This window comes from Bubalus kerabau, chromosome 9 (assembly GCF_029407905.1).
Source record: "Bubalus kerabau isolate K-KA32 ecotype Philippines breed swamp buffalo chromosome 9, PCC_UOA_SB_1v2, whole genome shotgun sequence".
NCBI classification, from domain to species: Eukaryota; Metazoa; Chordata; class Mammalia; order Artiodactyla; family Bovidae; genus Bubalus; species Bubalus kerabau.
In genome coordinates, this window is record NC_073632.1 from 37,462,511 (window position 1) to 37,483,793 (window position 21,283).

The window sequence follows — 21,283 nt, forward strand, 5'->3', positions numbered from 1 at the left end:
TCTGAGATAAAGACAAATACCTGAGATTAGATTTGCTATGGAATTGCTATGACATTTATAATTGACTTTAAAATACTTCCACATATACAGTGTGATGTTCCATGTAGGATACTTAGGTTATGATCCAGATTCTGCTCATCTCCAATCACGCCTGCATAGGCCAAGAGAAGTAGCTGACTGTCTACCCAAGAAACCTATTAGGCTAAGTGAAATATGCCAGACAGAGAAAGATAAATACTGTATCATCTCATTTACATGTGAAATCTAAACAATCAAACTCACCAGAGAGTAGAATGGTGGTTGCTGGGGGATGGGAGAAATGTGGAGATGTTGATCAAAGAGCATATAATTTCATATAAAACAGGTAATCAACAAGGGCCTACTGGGTAGCACAGGGAACTCTACTCAATGTTTTGTAACAACTTCAAAGGGAAAAGAATCTGAGAGAAATATGTATTCAGATTATGTATATATATAAACTGAAATCACTTTGCCATATACCAGTAAATAAAGTACAAACTTACAATTATAAGAGGACTATGTTCTGAAGATCTAATGTACAGCATGGTAACTATAATTAATAATGCTGCATGTGGGACTTAACTGGTGGTCCGGTAGTTAAGACGTGAGGCTCCCAAGGCAGGGGGCCCAAGTTCAATTCTTGGTCAGGGAACTAGATCTGACAAGCTGCAACTAAAGATACTGTGTGCCACAACTAAGACTTGGTAGAGCCAAATAAATAAATAAATATTTTTAAAAATAATAATAATGTTATATTGTGTACCTGAAAGCTGCTAAGAGAATAGCTCTTAAGTGTTCTTACCACATACACAGACAAAAAGAGATAACTGTAAGATAATGGATGTATTCATTAACTTGATTATGGTAATCATTTTACAATGTACATGTATATCAAGTCATCTTGTGCACCTTAAATATATGCAATTTTGTCAATTATACTTCAATAAAGCTGAAAAAAAAACAAACCCACACCTCAGTGTCTTCTCAAATGAGAAGCATCTGAATGAGCAGCTAACGCATGAAGCAAGAACTGAAAGCAGAAAGAAGATGGGTCAAGAGGACAGGCGGGATAAGCAAACAAAACAGGAACAAAACAGGTAAGAATGGGCGTGGGTGAAGTGTGGGTTTTTTTCTGATTTCAGGTTCACTGCAAGGAGGCAGGGAGAGGTGTGTGTGAGGTGGCAAGGCTGAAGCAACTTTGCTATGGTAAAATGCCAAGAGGGAAAGAGAAAGCCTAAGAAAAGTAATAATAATTTGGGGAATTGGATATGACAAAGCACTTCTCCGGAAAGTTGGATTCTTTTCTATCTTCTTTTGATTCATCACGCTGATTCCGTCCTTTATAAGAACTGAAACTGAAATGTAGTTGATTACTGATTATTAAGAAGGATATTGACTGAGCACACACAGCAAAGGGATATCGTAGAGACAACTCATAGGGAATAAGTGTACTGTCTAAAAGGCCTCCCACTGGCTTTCCCGAGCAGCTATCCCCAACCAAAGAAAAGTATTAATATGTTGCTTAGCTTGCGTCTTTCCAAAAGTGGTAGAAGGACCAACAGCTATAAGCTCTATATTTACAACAATATAAATACTACTAAATAGGGTTTATACCTTGACATAATGATATAGCTTAACTCCTGAAAAATTAATATACAGAAAAACTTTGCATTTACATCAATCAAAAAGGCATTTCTGTATACTTCACGGAATAATAAACTCATTATCTTTGATCTGAAGAGAATTCAGGAATAATCCAAATCAAATCTCTCTTTGTGCTTTATTTTTTATTTATCCTAAAATGAAGTGCTTCCCTTAAAAAGAAAAAGGAACTTCTATGTGTGCTTTGCTTGAAATATTTGAGGAATATTCTATAATTTTATTAATGTGTATGACTTAAAATAGGATTTTGTGTTTGGGATATATATGTAGAAAATATAAAAAGATCTTTGGAATAAGGATTTGAACATGTTTTTCATATTTACTCCTGTAGAATGTAGCCATTAAGACCTTCAAACCTTTCTCTCTCTAACAAGAGAGGCACTGTGTCCGTGGCTGCGACAAGCATCCTGTTTACAGCAGATCTCCTTATAAACCTGGAGGTATTGTGCTGCTCACATCACGGCGGCAGACACGTGTGCAGGCACTAACATCCTGTGTAGATTTGAGTTTCCAACATGACAACACTGTGTTCTGTGAGTAAGTGAGAGAATTCTCTCACAGGCGTTCAAACAATTGGCTATCACACCTTTTTGAAGTTCACAGAAATCATTTTGGTTTTCAAAGACTTTCCCAATAAAGGAACAATAGAGGCTAGAATTTTCACACAATCATTTGGCTGTTAGAAGTGACCAAACACAATAGCTGTGTTGTCATAAATTAACGTTTATGTCATTTAAGAATCTTTGGTGGAGATTTGAAGAAAATGAAAAAAAAAAACAAAAAAACAAAAAACTGGGGGCAATGATCTAACGTTATTGTCCTTCATTTTTCCCAAGCCAAATTTTAGAAATCCCTCTGTTCATTTAGGGGGAGAACAAGAGAAAAGGAGATGAATATCTCTTTGAAAATGTTTTTCTAATACAAATTTTAGAACTATCTCCAAATGCTTACTTAGAGGCGTAGACTCAGACTTCCTACACTGACTTAAATGTTAGGATTGGTTATTTCCAAATCATGCTTTTGGCATACAATAAAAGACAATTATCTCCTTCAGTAATATACAAACTAATTAGAAAAGAGTGTGGGCTTCATAAGTAAGTAAGGCTGTGATGCCAGTTCTCATTAGAAGTGCTCTGAACATCATTCCCTAGCTCAAACAAAGCCAGGTTATAGTGCCTTCCCGCTCAACATTGCTCATAGATAAAAGAAGCCACCGACCTGCAATGAGAGGAAATAAGTCACCATTACTCCATCTAAAATTAAAGGACCTATTCTTGCTTTACAGTTTATCAGATGTTTGGTCCGGAAGCTGATTGTTTTAAAAAGTCTGTCTAAACATAGTATATTTCCTAAAGACATGTTAGCAAACTAAACACTTGCTTCTAGTTACAACATCCTAAATTTTATTAACATAGCTAAGATAAGTGAGTAAACAGATGTGATGCTAGTCAGTATGCATCTTCCCCAGGAATGCAAAACCCATGCCAGAAAATAATTTATGCTTTTTACTGTAAATTGTTAATTATCCACTACAATAAAGATTGACCTAATACTAAATTCTTGGAAGTGAAAAGCAACCTTCCATTTGTGCATGTAAAGTCATTAGTTAAGTGAAAGTCACTCAGTCGTGTCCGACTCTTTGTGACCCCATGGACTATACAGTCCAAGGAATTCTCCAAGCCAGAATACTGGAGTGGGTAGCCTTTCCCTTCTCCAGGGGCTCTTCCCAACCCAGGGATCGAACCCAGGTCTCCCACATTGCAGGCGGATTCTTTACCAGCTGAGCCACAAGGGAAGCCCTTAACTGTCTTTCATTCTAGTTCCTGATAAAATTATTTATATAGTTGTGAACAAGAATGAATGAATTGATCAAACAAATAACTATCAGAATCCTGTCCCCTATCATTTCTTACATATACTTGTGGATTGGTTTTCTAGTGAAGAACAACTTATAGAGGTGGAAACTTGTGTAAGCCACAGTATTTATTTTTTCAAGATTGTTTTTATTCTATAAATTGAAAAAGAATCCACTTTTCCAAACTGAAGTTTTTGCCTTTGGAGATTACAACAGTTTTGCTCTATTTTTTTTTTTTTTTTAAGTCCCCCATACCTTTTGCTCTACCCGAATAAAAACTATTTGGCTGAAATTTATTTTCAACACATGCCTAAAACATCTCTTGAAGAAGCTCAAAATAACAAAGGAAATACTGAAGGGTTAATGACTCTGACTTCTACAATTATTTAGACCTTTGAAGAAAATTAAAATGACCAATGTGTGTGGTAAAGGCTCTTAAAATATTTTTAATGAAATAGAGATTAGTTGATCTAGCAGGTAAACACACCATTCTGGTGTGTGTTTGGGTAAAGTGGAGAAGGATTTTAATAACACAGGCCAGTAAAACAACATTTAGTAATTCTGGAGTTGTCTTAAGTAACTGGTTTTTACAAAGCATCAGTTGTGCAATGCCACTGAGTCATTTAGGAAATTATGAGCCTGAATCCTGCAAGATGCCACCATATCCAATAAATACTGTGCTTTTCTTCTTTGTCTCTTTCAACACATCTGCGTGTCTTCTTGGTTTGAAGGTCATCCAGCTGCCATATGAGTCACCATTGTTAATCCTTCCTATAATTGATTTTAGTTTTCCTCCTTTCACTTAATAATCTGCAGAATTTTGGTTTTTGGTTTATTCTGGTTTACTGGATGATATAATGAGACAATGATCATACAGCTTACAATTTTTGAGTGTTGCCTTTCATTCAATTAGCCTAACTGTTAAAAATAAGCTACATGTGGCTGTAAGAATCACTTAGCCAAAATACTATCATTTTCTTAGAAAGATATTAAATAGTTGATAGTTTGACTTTTAAAATATCATTAATACTTGTCAAGAACCATGTAAATGGTATTGTATACATTTTTAAATGTTTAAAATGGTTAGGACTAATGTTTTATTGTGAGAAAAACAATCCCAAAATTTTAGCAAAAAAGAGTAAAATATCTATAGAAATGTTAATGTATAATTTTTCTTTTTTTTTTCATTCTGTTTATTTTTTTTTTGCTCTTAAACTTCCATTGACTATTTTTTATTTTTTTAATTTATTTTTTATTTTATTTTATTTTATTTTTAAACCTGAAACACTGTATTAGTTTTGCCAAACATCAAAACAAATCCGCCACAGGTATACATATGCTCCCCATCCTGAACCCTCCTCCCTCCTCCCTCCCCACACCATCCCTCTGGGTCGTCCCAGTGCACCAGCCCCAAGCATCCAATATATAATTTTTCATCTATTTTTTATTGAAGTAGAGTCGATTCACTAATACAATGCTGTGTTAGTTTTGTCAACATATGATTCTTAAACCACTTGGAAAATTTAGGTGAGTAGTTTATGCCTAAAGTTTTTTTTTTCTTAATTAAATAGATTTTAGGTTGAGCTATAACACTGAAAAATAAACTACTCAAGAAGATCAGTTTTGATATACTTTTTTTTGATTCATCAATAATAACATTGGTATTTTATAGTAGGCTCAAAGTCCTTCATTTGACTTCAGAAATACTGCTAATAGGCAAAAGATCGATTCTTACACATGTCAGTAGGTCATCAATGCAGAAAACAAGTATTAAATTCCTGCTGCATGTTCTGTACTGCTGCTGCTGCTGCTAAGTCGCTTCAGTCGTGTCCAACCCTGTGCGACCCCATAGACGGCAGCCCATCAGGCTCCCCCGTCCCTGGGATTCTCCAAGCAAGAACACTGGAGTGGGTTGCCGTTTCCTTCTCCAATGCAGGAAAGTGAAAAGTGAAAGTGAAGTTGCTCAGTTGTGTCTGACTGCCAGCAACCCCATGGACTGCAGCCCACCAGGCTCCTCCGTCCATGGGATTCTCCAGGCAAGAGTACTGGAGTGGATTGCCATTGCTTTCTCCCATGTTCTGTACTAATGCCTTGGAAATTAGGTACAAAGGAAGCAAAAGAGACTGCTCTATCTTGGAAGAATTTCTAAACACCTTGGCATAAAAGAACGAGTGACTTTCATTACCTCTTCCTCCTCTGACCATTTCTTAAATGCAGCTCATATTTTCTTCTCTTTCACTCAGCATCTTCCATGGACATCAGTACCTTTTCCCAGCAAGTCCAAGACCCAGGGCTCCAAAATACCACTCATAAGGTAATGGGTTCAAAATCTGTATTTTCTTGTCCCCAAACTTTGCTTAAGCCTTCAAGGTTGTGTTTTCCTTTGTCTTCTGGATAAATCCATGTTTGTGGCCCTTGGGCTCTTGAAAAGCTGCAAGTTGATGCATCCTCTCTAACCACACCAACCTGTTTCTTCTACTCATTCCAAGTCTGTCAGTGGCTCACAAAACCAGGAAATCTGGAGTCCTTCTCACTCATACCACAGGACTAAGCTCTATCTAGTCTCCCTCCAAATATCCCTCTATGGCAAGTTCCAGGGACCTGTGGCAGATTTCACCAATTTTCATTTAAATTATGAGGGTAGCCTACCTGGTCTCCCTGCCTCTAGTATCTCCCTTTTTCCTCTTACCTAAACACGTCATCTTAGTTATTTTCTTACAATTCAGATATCATCACTCATATAACTCCCATGATTAAAAGCCTTTAGGCTCCATGTGCCTACATAACAAATTTCAAAATCTTGATCTTGTTATAAAGCCTCTTTCTTGCTTAGCAACAGGTTGTACTTCCAGCTACTTGCCTGTTTCCATGTGTGCGTGCTAAGTCACTTCAGTTGTATCCAATTCTTTGCAACCCCATGGACTGTAGAGCCCAGCAGGCTCCTCTGTCCATGGGATTCTCCAGGGAAGAATACTGGAGTGGGTTGCCATGTCCTCCTCCAGGGGATCTCCCAGACCCAGGGACTGAACCTGTGTCTCTTGTGTCTCCTGCATTGAGGAGTGGGTTCTTTACCACTAGTGCCACCTAGGAAACCCCCTTTTCCATAAGCAGTACTTGTTTCTGTTACAGGATTTCAGTTTTTAGAGCACACTGAAGTACTCTGTGGGACTTTATAAAGTACAAATTGCAGGACTCCAGAACCAAAATCTTTTTAGTAGAGCTTGGGAATCATTCATTCTCACTATTAATCTGTCCTAGAATACTCTCCCAAGATTTAGCCCTCACCTTTCTTGTCCTTTAGCAAATTTCCACTTATCCTTTAAGATCTTGGTCCAGTATTTTCTACCCAAGATCTTTCCTGCCCTCCCCACAGAAAAGAAGCCACTCCTTAGTCATGGTGCCCATGAGACTTTAAGTATTATTCAAATACATAGATTGATAAATTATTTGTGTTAAAACTATATCCCTTATCCACCTTCCTATTTTATGATTCTGCACAGTATTTATCATCATCTGCCATATTATGTATTTTATTTATTTATGTTTCCACCCTCTAGTGTGTATGCTCCAATGGGTAGGGTTTTTTATTCCCCAACTCTTTAATAAATAAAAAAAGATCAAAGGAAAACCTGTGAGAGAAAAACTTCTGTCACCACTGTTGAAGAAAGCTACTCAAGACCATGCAACACAATGAAGAAATAACCATCATCTTCAAAAATGAGAGATGGCAACATTTTCAGAATATTTTGCATCAGACCATGAAGGATAGCATGAAATTAAAACATACTATCAATTTTGGTTTTGTTTCCATAAATGATATCTTCATAATATTCAGTTACGTAAGTTTGCTTCTTTCTGCTATTACAGACTTTGCCCTGAACTGCTGAGCAAAAAATTCTAGGCTCTAACTCTGGTTCTGTCTGCAGAATACTGAGCAACCTCCTTTCACCATTGTTCTGGATCTTGTTTTCTTCTTCTTTAAAATAAAGGAGCTAAATTCGAATGAGTAGTTTATAAGCAGTTGGTAGTAGAATTCTTTTTACTACGTAGGTAAATGGGAAATAACATATATTTGGGGTGAAAAGTCTCAGCCCATCTTGATCCTCAACAGTCCACTCACCACTCTGATGATCCTAGGGCTCCCAGTTCTGGGTATGTCTTTTTCAAAATGTTCGAGGTATAAATATGAAATGTATTTATGAAACAAGTATATGGATATATATGATCTGCCATGTTCACAAATATAATAAAATTAATTGGAGGAAGAAACATGAACTAAAAATGACCATTTATCTCTTGTCTTCTGTTTTTCGATTATACCAAGAATTCACACCAGTGATCTTATAATCTTCCACAGTATTAATTCCCCTCTCACTTTCTAGTGCCATCCTCTGTGTGGCCTTGCTATTACCTCACTCATTTAACACACTTCTGTTTAAAAAAAAGAGAAAAAAAAACCACTTCTCTTGTTTACTTCTATGTCCAATGATCACATTCAATAGTTTTCAGATCTCTGAATCTACATGCTATCTCCCATTTACCTAGGATCAATGTCCTTCAGTTCATTTCCTCTCCCAGTTCAGATCCTATCTGTAAGATCTATAATAAATCCACTACTGATTCTTGCTGAGAGGTTAACATGCCTCATATAGTCAGAAAATAGAAGAATTTTTGTGTGCCTGTATATGGATGGGGTGGAGGAAGTTGCAGACAAGCAACAAACCAAGCTGGAGATAAAACTCCAGAGTAAATCAGATTTCTAGTAACATCCCTAGCAGTGTTGATAGAAAATGAATCCAAGGGTGGGAAAAAAGCAATACGGTCCATAGCATGACAAAGAGAGAGGGTGGAAGGAAAATAGACTTTTATGTCACAAAGCTGTCAGAACATGCAAAGTAGGGGAGGGAGGGAGTATGAAAATGATAAGACTTGGGCCAGTCAGCTGGCAGGGAAGGGAGTGAGAATCAGCTGACAAGCACAGATGACTGGTCTGTGAAGCACTTGCTTTTAATACTTCTCATGATCTTCCAGTGCCTTATTTGTTCTATTAAGTATTCCCCAAACTCCTCCTCATACCAGAAATATTTACAGTCTTAGTGACAAGCTCAATACACACAGAGCCTCTATTTTAGAATGTGCTCTGTTCTGTTTGGGTCACTGGAGACACTGATTCCTTCACAGGTGCTATGAACCTTTCTTGATATGACAGTCCTACTGATACTATATATCTTTGCAACATGCTGGTCTCCTCATAATGGATTGATACGTTTTTCAGCCTGCTTTTGCATACGCTGAACTCTTCTATGCATTTTGCTGGCCTTATCTCAGTGAAAGCCCATGAGTCATGTGCTGAGCTTTCTGAGTCATACTCTGTCCAGTTATGTGAATTACCCTTAATTTCTAGCTATCAGTAAAAGCCTTGCTTCCCCAAGAGCTTTGTTTTCATTTTCCTTCCTAGAACTTGGAACGCCATTAATTGGTAGTTGATAACTTCCATAAGTGTGCATTTTACACGAAGGAGTAAAAAGTTGGCTCAATGACAGACAAAAAGAATAAAGAAAGTTGGCACTGAATAGAAACTGTACTGTGAAAGTCCTTAACACTGAGAGAGCAGAGATTTTGTAGATAACGTCTCTTGTTTGCTTCACTGTAAACCAATTGGCTTCACCTTCTAATGGTGGATCACAAATGAAGATGACAACCCTGGAGAACTTGATAGATGTGGCAGGGAGAGATGGGAAGCAGATGTCTTCATCATTCATGTATCCAAGGTGAAGTTATTGTACTAGAAAGGGAGGACTGGATTAAAGAGAGTAGAAGGCAAGCACCACGTGCTTCTGTGATAGTCTGGTCCACCAGAAGGAAAACAGCCTGAGGTTGTAACACCATTTTATATCTTGACATTGTTATTTAAAAAGCTTTGTGAGCTATTGGCATCCAAGAACCTGACAGACGTACCTAGCACTGAACTATCTGGTCTAGGAAACATGTAGACAAGAGTCTGAGAAATTCATTTGTATGTTAGAACAGATAGGGAGGAGAACTTATTTAATTGTCAAAGTGTTTAAAAGGAGGACCTTGAAAGTAGGCCTAACATTTCCTTTTTTCCCCCTTTATTGCTCTACTATTTAATTTTCACTAGTTTACTATGGTTATTTCTTCAGTAAAGTTTAATTTTTTTATTAAAATTTCACCTAGTTTTCCAGGCTTTTAAGTGAACAATTCTTTATATCCTGGGAATTGAACAGACTCTTACTCAGAATAGTTTTATATGTAGTTAACACTTTACCACTTATTCTCAATGGATAATTAAGAGTTCATTTTATTTTCTTGTAATATATTTTGTTTCTTTTCCAGAAAACTCATCTACTTTTGGTCTATAACAAGATATTGATAAAATGTGAAGGCTGAGTGTTATTTAGCATTCAGGATAAAGGCAGTCTGTGGTTTCATTTTTATTGTGTGTCCGACTCTTTTGTGACCCCACGTACTATAGCCTACCAGGGCTCCTCTGTCCATGGGATTTCCCAGGCAAGAAAGAATACTGGAGTGGTTTCATACTTTTTATATATTACATATGGGACTAATTCAGAAGTAGATTGTTCTCGAATAGATATGCATTATGTTCCACTTTAATGAAAATGGATCTTTGTTCTTTCTCCCCTTTACTTTTCCTTTGAAGATTATTCATGGCATCTCAGCAATTGTACCAGAACTGTGATCAATGTCATGGATAGGAAAAAAAAGACATATTCCTTGCTTTCATGGACCTTAACATCTAAAAACAAACTACATCAAAGTTCTCCCTTGGAGAACCAGAAGAGTGGGTCAAACCACATGGTATCTAGAAGAAAGCTTTCTAGTTCTATACTTTCCTCTCTTCACGTTTTACTGGCCAGCTGTGTGCCTCCTCTGCCATACATCGAGTGGACAGAAAGTAGTTCTAGGCAAGTGCCCACAGCACATGGCAGTCCATCTGAACACCACTGGCCCCAGGTTAGAGAGGAAGAATAGAGTAGCTACCTAGTGCAGAGGGACTGAGCAGTTTCCCATCACCACGCCCCTACTAGGTAACTACAAGGAGAGGCGGTCCCAGGAAAACATCAGTGCTTGGTGCAGTTTGGGAGTGGGGAGGAAGGTAACAAAATGCAATAATAGAGGCTCTTCTTTTTTTGTGGTCACCTTCCAACACACATCATCTTTACTAAGAGGAGGATCTGCTAGGATCTGGGCTGCCGTCTCTCCTTTCAGGTACATACAACCAGCAGGAAAGATGGCAGTTCCACAAACATGAACATAAAACAAAAACTAAATAAACATGTGAGGAATGCAAGTGCAAGCTCTATGAAAGAGTCGACCTATCCATAAGAAAGCAAAATTAATGGCCTAGGTAGGGTGAATTACACAAAATATCCCTATCAAGAATAAGGAGAGAATGCTTTAGATATCAAACAGTTTAAAAGAACTCAAGAGCTATTAAGGAGGAAAAATATAATATTGAGAAAAAGGACTTAATTTCTTATGGAGATTAAGAAAAAGTATCAAAAATTATTTCAGAAAAGTTCACAAGGGAGTCATCTGATTAATATTGATATTCTCATGCAAAATGAAACATTATTTCTATCTAATCATTGAATATATATTAAAAAGGTCCTCAAACCTTCCTTGAAAACTCATCTTTTGGAAGAAAGAAAACAGATAATTCTTGGCAAAAAAAATTGTTTTTTCATAAATGACACAAATAATATACAAGTATATACTTACTGAATAAACGGAACACAGAAGTATGTAGAGGCAAAAGTGAAAGTCTGGCTTCAAAATCACTCTCAGCACAGTTTGCTTTCCTTTTCTAATATAAACAAGATAGTACCGTGTTATTCTGTAACTTGTTTTTCATATAAAATATATATTTCTATGTCAGTACTTGTAACTCATCTCTTCTTTTTTAAATTATTTGTCTTGATTTTCTACTTTATTTTAAAAGTGATTGTATGTATTCACCATAAAAAATCAAATAACACCAATATATACAAAACAAAGTCAAAATCCTCTTTCATCTATCAACCCCTTATCCTTTAATCCATTTATTGAATACATACACACGTGTAAAAAAATGTATTTACGTTGTTATTGGTCAGTTGCTCAGTCATGTAGGACTCTTTGTGACCCCATGCACTGCAGCACCCTAGGCCTTCCTGTCCTTCACTATCGCCCAAAGTTTGCTCAAACCCATGTTCATCGAGTCTGTGATGCCATCCAGGCATCTCATCCTCTGTTATCACCTTCTCCTCCTGCCTTCCCGAGCATCAAGGGCTTTTTCAGTGAGTCAGCTCTTCACATAAGGTGGCCAAAATATTGGAGCTTCAGCTTCAGCATCAGTTGTTCCAATGAACATTCATGGTTGATTTCCTTTATGATTGAGTAATTTAATCTCCTTACAGTCCAAGGAACTCGCAAGAGTCTTCTCCAGCACCACAGTTTGAAAGCATCGATTCTTTGGCACTCAGCCTTCTTTATGGTCCAGCTCTCACATCCATACATGACTACTGGAAAAACCACAGCTTTGACTACATGGACATTTGTTGGCAAAGTAATGTCTCTGTTTTTTAATACGTTGTTTTAAATTTCACGGCTACAATTACTGTCCACAGTGATTTTGGAGCCCAAGAAAATAAAGTCTGTCACTGTTTCCTTATCAATTTGCCATGAAGTGATGGGACCAGATGCCATGATCTTAGTTTTTTGAATGAGTTTCAAGCCAGCTTTTTCACTCTCCTCTTTCACCTTCATCAAGACGTTCTTCAGTTCTTATTCTCTTTCTGCCACAAGGGTAGTGTCATTTGCATATCTGAGGTTATTGATATTTTTCCCAGCAATCTTGATTCTAACTTGTGCTTCTTCCAGTCTGGCATTTTGCATGATGTACTCTGCATAGAAGTTAAATAAACAGAGTGACAATACGCAGGCCTGACACACTCCTTCCCCAGTGTATTTATATATATTAATTAATTAATTTGTTTGTTTCTAGTGCTGTGAATTCAAACACTGAAAAAAGAAAAAGAGGCTTCTACTCAGACAGGTAACGAGAAATGAATACCCTGGTTTGCATTCCAAAACCACTATATACATGTAAACTCTTCTGTCGTGGTTCGACTATAAATGGAATCAGATTGTATATATGACCACCATGGTGTATTTTTTCACTTAATAATATTTCTTGGCACCATCTCAGGTTAGCATATGGAACTCACTTATCGTATTGATGAATAGGAATTCTTGGTTTTACCATTCCAGCCCAGATAGCATCTAGGTCTTTCATCAGAACTATTTGGAATGCTATTAGATTGAACCTAATTCTAAAGATAAAATCACATGTTTGCTATAAAGATTTTTCTGTGTAAACAGTGATAATACAGAAATATCTGTTTGGAACAAACAGTAGCAACTATATGCAGTACTGGAGTTTTTCTTTCATTAAAGCTTATGGAGTTTAGTAATATCACAGATACATTCCATCATCCAGACAGCTCTTGGCCTTTCCAAAACTGTACTTGAAAAACTGGAATGAATTATGATGAAATATTAAGTAAGTATTAGTCTAAATAATTTTCTACCAAAAATTTGGAAAGGCATATTTAGGGGGTTTTCACAGACACAAAAGAAACAGATAGTTAGAATAACTTAAACTTTAGTAATCACTGCAATTCAGAAGTAGTCGTTTCCTTTCTTCTTCTTGTTTTCATTGAAATAGCCCTTGTGGGCTATGTCTCTGGTTTAGTTTAACTATATTAATAACAACGTATTGGTTGGTTGTTAAAAAAAATACTATTTTTCCAGAATTTATACTATTACACTCATGAAGTTTTATAGAATCACTGGAAAAATCTAGAGATATAAAATTATTTCCATTTGGTTCTTCAAACACAGGTCTGTATTTTTCTTTTTAACATCGAGCATTAAACAAGCTAACATTTTTATTAGACTTATTAAGCAGATTTTAAAAAATCAAAATTTTTACAAGGAATCTTTTTCAATTACTATTTTTGTTTCAATTACTTTATATTTGAAGAAATGAGAACAAAGAGAAAAAAAAAGATGAAACAAAATGTAGAATATAAAGACAGAGCAGTAAGGAGTTTCATATGCATTTCAGCGAGAATAGTATCCAGTAAAAGACAAGAAATCCTAGGCTTCCCTGGTGGTCCAGTGGTTAAGATCCGCCTTCAGCGTGCGAAGATCCCACATGCCAGGGAGCATCTAAGGCCATGTGTCACAACTACGGAGCCTGTGCTCTAGAGCCCAGAAGTCATAGCTACTGAGGCCCAGGAACCCTAGCTGTGCTCCACAACAAGATAAGCCCCAACAAGAGAAGCCCCCTTAATGAGAAGCCCGTGCACTGCAAGGAAGAAAGACCCCCACTCTCAGCAACTAGAAAAAGCCCACATGTGGCAATGAAGACCTCCCCACCACAGCCAATAAATAAATAAATCTTTTTAAAAACAGACAAGAACTTGCTTCCAACTTACAAGTGATTAAATAAATACTAGTTAAATTAACCAAAGCTTCATGTTTTCATTACTCAAAACAAAATAATTCTCCCTCCCGCTTGGTTCCAACTGGTTGTTTTTATGTAGTTTCTGCTGCTACACCTGCCTTCTTTTAGAGAAAGAATATCTTATTCCCCTTGGTCTCCTCACAGTGAGACACACAGTAACACCTTGTGAGTGCTCAGCACAGTACTTGTTGAATTAATAAAGTAGCACATTCACAGGTTTTTCTGAATATTAGCTCCAGGCTGGGGCAAGAAAAGGAACACAATACTATTTTGCAATGTTTCTCCCTGGAGTAGTAAAAATGTGCAATCCCTCTCATCTTTGTCTGCGTATCACATTCCAACTGACAGAGAGTCATTTTCATCACGCTGTTGGATGCCCCAATATTTTTGTTTTAGGATCTTAAAAGAAGAGAAAGCTGACAGTCTGACTTGCTTGACTCTTTTATGTCAAGCTTGCCTTTGGAATATTGCACAATTATAGTAATAACTTACAAAAATATCATTTTGCATTTTGTAATACTTTATGGGATAAAGCACTTTCGTGTATATTATTTTATTTAACCTTCATAACAACATGGTATCATCATTGCTGTTAAGAAACAACATACAAGTCTTGTAAATGAGAAAGAGGGGTGATAACATGTGCTTTTAATGTCTCACTGGAGCATTGTTTAACAGATTCACTTAAGAATTCTTGAAATCTCTAGAGCAATGAACTTTCTTTAACATACTTTTTATTACTAATCAGAGTCCAAACTCTCTAATGTTACATTTTACTTTGTGGATTTTGTCTTCTAGAGATACAAATAATTTCTCTCTGGTTGAAATTATAACCAACAGATACGGTTTTATTGTCCTTTAGGATTTATCCAGGTTTGTATTTAACCTAAAAATTCAACATTTTTTATTCAATACATAGCAATGCTCAGTTCCTCAAATGCCTTTTGTAGCACTTTACCAACCTTCTTCCCTTACTGATGAGATAAATAAATCTTCGACATGTATTTATTCTTTATTTGTATAATACCCATGTTCTTTAATGTTCTTGAAAAATTATTCTTTGATATTATCATGTTCATCCTCAATAAGCTTCCTTAAATCAATTATGAAAAAAGAAACACAGTGGAGCTATTATATACAAAAACAAAATAGAGACACATTAAAATACTATAGCCATGGACGTCCTTGATGGTCCAGTGTTTAAGACTCTGTCTTCCAATGCAGGGGGCATGGGTTCAATCCCTGGTCAGCGAACTAAGATCCCACATGCTGTGCAGTGCAGCCAATAAATACATTTTAAAAATTTAAAAAATAAAATAGTCCAGTTATAATGAACACTTGAATCAGTGTTCAAATTATAAACTTTTGGAGGAAAGTTACGCATGGGATATAAAGTTCTATAAAAGCCAAAAATAAAACTACCCAGCATTTGTCTATGGGAAAACACAAAAACAGTACCAGACTCTAAGAGAAACTTTGAAGCTGGGGTCACAGAGATATGAATAATGCCAATCATACAGAGCCATCATTTCATTTTCCTTATGCAAATTTAAAATGAAACACGTGATATGTGGGCACTTCAAGATAAAGACAAAGAAATGACTAATCATTTATAAAAGAGATATCAACGATTTATTTAAATAGTCATCAAATTAAAAGCAAAAGCCAACTTTCACATGAACAAGGTCATTTCAAGAAATATTTTTTAGCTATTTAGCTATTTTTTAGCTATTCTGTTTTTAGCTATTGCTTTTTGCACTAACTAGAGATATTTTGTGGAGAAAGCAATGGCACCCCACTCTTTCCTGGAAAATCCCATGGATGGAGGAGTCTGGTGGGCTGCAGTCCATGGGGTCGCAAAGAGTCGGACATGACCGAGTGACTTCACTTTCACTTTTCACTTTCATGCATTGGAGAAGGAAATGGCAACCCACTCCAGTGTTCTTGCCTGGAGAATCCCAGGGACAGGGGAGCCTGGTGGGCTGCCATCTATGGGGTCTCACAGAGTTGGACACGACTGAAGCGACTTAGCCGCAGCAGCAGCAGAGATATTTTGTTTGTTTTTATGATCCCATAAGTCTGTTTTTATCAGTTAGGAAAACCAATCTAAGAAATCACTCAGCAGGGTCCCCTTGCATCTCTTTGGCCAGAACTGGATTATATGTTCATTCCTAAAGTAGTGTTTGCAAAAGATTTTCTTCTGTCAATTGTGATTCAATACCAGGAGCTGGAGCTTGGAATCACCAGTCCTCAAGGATAGAGCTGTGCAAAGGGAAGTAGACATCTGAACAAATTAGAGTTTGATTTGAAAGCAGAAAAAAGAAAGGCTGTTGAATAAACATCCAATGACATCACCATAAGATAGCCCTTATTCTTTTTATTTCAGCTATCTGGCCATGGCTAAGTCACTCAGGGCTGGATCCTTCATCCCAACTTAAATAATATGAGCTCATCTCTAGGATCTTTGAACTCAGAATTAGAGAATGAAATTGTCTGATACCAAAGGGAACATCTCATGAAAAGATGGGCTCAATAAAGGACAGAAGTGGTATGGACCTAACAGAAGCAGAAGATATTAAGAAGAGGTGGCAAGAATACACAGAAGAACTGGACAAAAAAGATCTTCATGACCCAGATAATCACAAAGGTGTGATAACTCACGTAGAGCCAGACACCCTGGAATGTGAAGTTAAGTAGGCCTTAGGAAGTATCACTATGAATAATGCTAGTGAAGGTGATGGAATTCCAGTTGAGCTACTTCAAATCCTAAAAGATGATGCTGTGAAAGTGCTGCACTCAATATGTCAGCAAATCTGGAAAACTCAGCAGTGGCCACAGGACTGGAAAAGGCCAGTTTTCATTCTAATCCCAAAGAAAGGCAATGTCAAGGAAACCTCAGACTACCACACAATTGCACTCATCTCACATGCTAGTAAACTAATGCTCAAAATTCTCCAAGCCAGGCTTCAGCAATATGTGAACTGTGAACTTCCAGATGTTCAAGCTGGTTTTAGAAAAGGCAGAGGAACCAGAGATCAAATTGCCAATGTCTGCTAGATCATGGAAAAAGCAAGAGAGTTCCAGAAAAACATCTATTTTTGCTTTATTGACTATGCCAAAGCCTTTGTGTGGATCACAATAAACTATGGAAAATTCTGAAAGAGATGGGAATACCAGACCATCTGACCTGCCTCTTGAGAAATCTGTATGTAGGTCAGGAAGCAACCGTTAGAACTGGACATGGAACAACAGACTGGTTCCAAATAGGAAAAGGAGTACATCCAGGCTGTATATTGTCACCCTGCTCATTTAACTTCTATGCAGAGTACATCATGAGAAATGCTGGGCTGGAAGCAGCACAAGCTGGAATCAAGACTGCCGGGAGAAATATCAATAACCTCAGATATGCAGATGACACCACCCTTATGGCAGAAAGTGAAGAGGAACTCAAAAGCCTCTTGATGAAAGTGAAAGAGGAGAGTGAAAAAGTTGGCTTAAAACTCAACATTCAGAAAACGAAGATCATGGCATCTGGTCCCATCACCTCATGGCAAATAGATGGGGAAACAGTGGAAACAGTGGCTGACTTTATTTTGGGGGGGCTCCAAAATCACTGCAGATGGTGATTGCAGCCATGAAATTAAAAGACGCTTACTCCTTGGAAGGAAAATTATGACTAACCTAGACAGCATATTAAAAAGCAGAGGCATTACTTTGCCAAGAAAGGTCCATCTCATCAAGGCTATGGTTTTTCCAGTAGTCATGTGTGGATGTGAGAGTTGGACCATACAGAAAGCTGAGCACTGAAGAACTGATGCTTTTGAACTGTGGTGCTGTAGAAAATTCTTGAGAGTCCCTTGGACTGCAAGGAGATCCAACCAGTCCATCCTAAAGGAGATCAGTCCTGGGTGTTCATTGGAAGGAATGATGTTGAAGCTGAAATTCCAATATATTGGCCACCTGATGCGAAGAGCTGACTCATTTGAAAAGACCCTGATGCTGGGAAAGATTGTAGGCAGGAGGAGAAGGGGACAACAAAGGATGAGATGGTTGAATGGCATCACTGACTCATGAAGATGAGCCTGAGTAGACTCTGGGAGTTGGTGATGGACAGGGAGACCTGGCGTGCTGTGGTCCATGGGGTTGCGAAGAGTAGGACATGACTGAGCAGCTGAACTGAACTGAAAGTCAGTGCCCACGTTAAAAAAAATCCAAGTGGAAAGGTGAACAGGGGAAGTCTTGGCAACAACTCCTTGGTGGTTGTCTTCATGCAACTGTCTCCTTCCTATGGTTCAATAATATGATCCAATATATGCTAATGCCACTTGGACCCAAAGAGGTCTTTTTTTTTTAATTGGAGGCTAAAGATTTAATTGGCTTTGAGTGCTTTATTTCATGCATCGAACCTGGACTGATGATCTATGTCACATACAGTAATATACATGTTTCAATGCTATTCTCTCAAATCATCCCACCCTTGCCTTTTCCCACAGAGTCTAAAAGTCTGTTCTTTCGGACACAGACATGAGTCTGTGTCTCTTTTGCTGTTTCACATATAGGGTCATCATTAAAGTCTTCCTAAATTCCATACATTGGAGAAGGCAATGGCACCCCACTCCAGTACTCTTGCCTGGAAAATCCCATGGATGGAGGAGCCTGGTGGGCTGTAGTCCATGGGGTCGCGAAGAGTTGGACACGACTGAACGACTTCACTTTCACTTTTCACTTTCATGAATTGGAGAAGGAGATGGCGATAGTGTATGTGTACCACAGCTTTCTTATCCATTCATCTGCCTATGGACACCAAAGAGGTCTTGAGTAATAAAACTGTGCCTTTGTTGATCTTCTCTGCTCCTTAGTAGTACCCATTTCCCAATCCCCCCTTTTCTTAAACAGTACCCTGAGATGAGAGTTGATTTCCTCACTCCACTCTCAGCTCTTGGGATGGCCCCTGATTGTCCCTCGCTCATCAGTACATCTCATCCCCTTGGCCATAGGTCGAGTTCAGGTTGGACTCAGACAGGAGCCTATGATTCTTAGTTGATGTGAGTCAGACTTAGGACTTCTGCTCAACTTTGGGAGCAGAAAGATTTCCAGTGACATGACTTGACCTCTAATCAAACCAGCTGTAACTACTCAGTCCTGCTACTTAACTTCACTGTGCTTTCAATTTCTGCATTTCTAAAATGGAGATATACTATAATCTTCAATATATTTTAGTGAGTATTAATGAATTAATCCTTGTAAAATGATTAGACCAGGATCTGACACATACTTCGTGTTCAATAAATGCTGCTTGTTACTATCATTAATCCTTAGATGGTCAGTGATTGAGTGAATACATATTCTCTTTCATTTGAGCTAGCTTGTGTTGGGATTTCTGTTTTATGTAATAAAAAGTCCTACACTGTATAGTTCACTTAGGATGGGGGGCTATTCTCTTGTCACCCTTCCAAGGCTGCATAATACATATGTTCTCCATGTCATGCCACCCAGAAGAAGGGCATGGCTCATTAAGAAAGAGGCAGAATGCATCCATGTGTAATAAATCCATCATGTATTTCTGCATGGACCTCCAATCCTTTCTCTAGTAACTGTGCCAGAGTTGTTTACAGCATACTGGACATTGGCCCTCAGAAGTGTCTGGTGGCCCTGTTAAAATAGAAGTTACTGGGATCCACCCTCTGAGGCTTGGAATCAGCAAATCTGGGGTGACACCCAGGAATTTACATTTCTAACAAGTTCCCAGATGATGATGTTGATCCTGCTGGTCCCTATCTACATTTAAGACCACTGTTTTAAACCATGGAATCTTACCTAGAGAGCATGATAGGGGCGTAAAGATGCCTGTCTCCTCTGGCATTCTGCGTAAATCATAAAGTAGCTGGTTGAAGATGAAAGTATTCACCAAATTAGTAACCTGATCATCATCTATCAGATTTGCTCTGTTAGCATTTGGTTAAACCATCTTTTCTGATTCTTCCTATCTCTTTATGTCTCCCCTTTGTTGGGGTTGTTCAGTCACTAAGTCATGTCCAACTCTTTGTGACCCCTAGACTGCAGCACACCAGGCTTCCCTGTCCTTCACTAGCTCCTGGAGTTTGCTTAAGTTCATTGAGTTGCTGATGATGCTACCTCTAAACTAAATATAAAATCAATAAGACAAGTGCATCTGCTCTTATAGTCTACTGAGTGAGTAGAAGTGGTGAAAGCTATTGAGATAGAGTAGGAAAATGATTGGTTACAATAATTTATATACTTGGATGCAAATGTCCCATAACAAAGCCTCAAATCAATCTCTGTTATGTATACTAAAAGTAGAAGAAAGCTATTAACTATGCTGAATTAAGATTTATTTTCTGGCTTTTGTGAGTGATATTTATTTTCTTGCCAACTGCTTCGTAAGTGTTATCTGCAAAACTTATACAAATTATTGGGATATTTTAAGGGAGTGCTAGTAAGAGAAAGTCCTTTAAAACTCATAAAATGAGCAGCAGTTCATAAATCATAGAAAAATATATAGAGAGTGTCTCGAACAGATTAATTTGAGATACTTTTGTTACTGAAATATCCTTATATTTTCTAACATTGCCTTTAAGACATGTCAGTTGAAAATCTTTGACCTGTTACAAAATTTTCAAAGCAGCCAAAGGTGTCATTCATATAAATTACATTGAATTAATAAACATCTTCTAATAATCTTCTCCCAATCACTTAAGTAGGAATTATTTTCAGTTTTACTTATTTAGTTTTGAATTGCTAGAACACAAAGAAACACTGAAACCAAAGCAATGTTTTTATTTTATTATCTTCTTTGTTTATTTGTTTTGGGTAATCTTAAGACTTAAGACATCCAGACAAATTCTTTTTCGTTTTTAAAAACAGAAAGAAAAGAAATAAAATTTCCATGCAAAAACCTCATGAGCAATGCTTTATCCCCACAGAAAATGTTAATGGCTTAGTAAAGCTACCCCAAATTTATGGGTTCATTTAAATATGGAATAAGGCTAAATGTAGTGGTACAAAAAGTACCACTAGACAAATAACAGAAAATTTTATCTTGATGTTATGCCCAATATATATTCACTCAGGTTAAGAGCTGCATAAAAGCAAAACAAAACCATACGGAGAGTTTTTGAATGAAGAGGAAAATGGAAAGCTAGATGTTGGCATTTCTCCATATTTCTCAT

General features: G+C 37.4%; 2 long non-coding RNA genes across 2 annotated transcripts in view; both read left to right on the plus strand.

Moving 5' to 3' along the window:
* Positions 1-21,283, plus strand: part of LOC129619730 (uncharacterized) — a 416,113-nt gene that overhangs the window by 209,354 nt on the left and 185,476 nt on the right. The gene's annotated exons all lie outside the window — the stretch shown is intronic.
* LOC129619733 (uncharacterized) lies at positions 1,028-14,002 on the plus strand. Its single transcript, XR_008698067.1, has 4 exons — positions 1,028-1,118; positions 5,782-5,852; positions 12,567-12,617; positions 13,692-14,002. It is a non-coding gene; the product is annotated as an uncharacterized LOC129619733 (long non-coding RNA).